General features: G+C 41.2%; 1 pseudogene; it reads left to right on the top strand.

Annotated features, from left to right (window-relative positions):
- Nucleotides 1–1,198: 1,198 nt before the first annotated feature.
- LOC111739551 lies at nt 1,199–1,315 on the top strand (annotated as a pseudogene).
- The last annotated feature ends 842 nt before the right edge of the window (nt 1,316–2,157 follow it).

The following is a 2,157-nucleotide window of genomic DNA, read 5'->3' as shown; positions in this document are numbered from 1 at the left end:
CATTCAAAAGATAGAGCTGAATACACTATTCTCCATTTTTAAACCTTTCAGTGGCTCTCTATCACTTGAAGGACTAGTTCAGCCACCTCAATTCAGTAGCCAGATGGTATTCCACAGTTTGTCTCCTCCCCACTCCTCCACCTCACCTCCCAGCACATTTCCCTCTGCACATCACCCCCTGGGCTTCCACAGTTCTGAAATGCCAACTTTTCCCCAAACTTATCTGCCTAAAATCTCTCTTTTTTGAGCATCAGATAACTCCATTTCATCCTTCAACATCAACCCAGAATTGAAACTTTTGCGGGAAGTATTAATCCAACACTCCATAACTCCTAAACTCTCCAATCTTTCTTGCTGTTCTAGCACCCTGAGTTAATCCCTATCACAGAACTACCACATTACACTATAATTTATGGGGTACGTGACTGTAGCCATGTCTGTGAGATATTCCAGAACAAGGAGTATGGTATATCTATCTGTGTATTTCCTTGACCTATTAATGGGGAAGGCACACAGAAGGCACTGAATAAAGGTTAGATGAATACGTTTAAAACCACACTGATTGGGGAGGGAGGGAGATGAATGAAACTATAAAGGGATAGCATGAAGGAGGTTTTGTTAGGGACTAAACAGTTCTGTATCTTGACCAGAGAGACAGCTACACGTTAAAAAACAGGTACACGTTTTGTTAGGGACTAAACAGTTCTGTATCTTGACCAGAGAGACAGCTACACGTTAAAAAACAGGTACTCGTTTTGTTAGGGACTAAACAGTTCTGTATCTTGACCAGAGAGACAGCTACACGTTAAAAAACAACATAGAGCTATACACACATTGCAACAATGTTGATGCCCTGATTTGGGTATTATACTACAGTTATGTTAGATGTAATCATCAGGGGAAACTGAATGAAAGGTACATGGGAACCCTCTGTATTTTTGCAACTTGCTGTGACTCTATAACTATTTGAAAATAATATTTTTTACAAAGGAAAAATGCACAGGTTTTATGGTTCTGACTTATCTAATAAAATCATTGGAAATGAGGGCGATCAACTCTGGAATTTTTCACAAAGTCTAATTTAAGATTATTTGAAACTGACTGGCTAGAGGGTGAATGATTAGAACATAAGCATAACTCAAATTAGTTTCGACGTCTGGTTTATTGCTCTAAAGGCCTTCAAACCACTGCTTGAATCTACTACGGCCATGCCACACTGAATGTGCCTGATCTCGTCTGATCGGAAGCTAAGCAGGGTTGGGCCTGGGTAGTACTTGGATGGGAGACCACCTACGAAGACCAGGTGCTGTAGGGAGAAAAAAAAAAAAAAAAAAACACTGCTCGAGTGGTTAGAGCCCTGAGTAGATCGAATCGGGTCAGTACAGCTGTGGGAGCTGAACACAGTCACCTACGATAAACACCTGGAAAAAACATAAAGCTTCAGTTACACTTCCTGACCAGATAGAAAGAGACTGAATAGGAGGACAGAAACTACAGGCCCGACCCATGACTTTGGGAAGCCTTAAGACCTAATTGTCTGAGTCCATGTCCTCAGCAACTTGGAAGCCCTCACAAGCTGGAGGTGCTAAAAACAGAGGCTTTCAGTAAACCTTCAAAAGCATAAGGCCTCTACAACCCAGGGCATCTAAAATTTTGAGATTCTTAGCAACCTGAGTGGGCTAACAACCTGACGATTTCAAGAGCCTAGACCCATTGGAGTCTGGGACCCCTAATAACTGAGGTCTCTAATACTCTGAGGCCTTTGAGAACCATGAAGCCTTTAATAAATTGAAAAATCGAATAACCTTGGGCTTCTAACAACTCAAGACCTATAATAAACTGAGACTCTTAGCAACCCAAGTTGCCTAGCAACTTGGAGACTCAAATTATCAGTGACTCTTAGCAACCAGAAAGATTATACAACCTGGTAGCCCAGCCTACATCTTACTCTGGACCCAGACCGCTTCTCCTTGTGCAGTGACTGCACACGAAATCTTGAGAATCAGTGTGTTCTAAAGAGATAGAGACAGAATCAAGAACCAAAGACCTGTGTTTAATGTTCTGTTTTTGCCACTTACTAACTATCCTTTGGCTTAATGTCCCTATCGGTCTCCTTACATATAAAATGAGAAAGATAATTATAATATCTAGCTCATA

Source organism: Pteropus vampyrus, unplaced genomic scaffold, assembly GCF_000151845.1.
Source record: "Pteropus vampyrus isolate Shadow unplaced genomic scaffold, Pvam_2.0 Scaffold50, whole genome shotgun sequence".
NCBI classification, from domain to species: Eukaryota; Metazoa; Chordata; class Mammalia; order Chiroptera; family Pteropodidae; genus Pteropus; species Pteropus vampyrus.
Note: the sequence above shows the minus strand (reverse complement) of the source record. Positions and strands in the feature narration are given on the sequence as shown.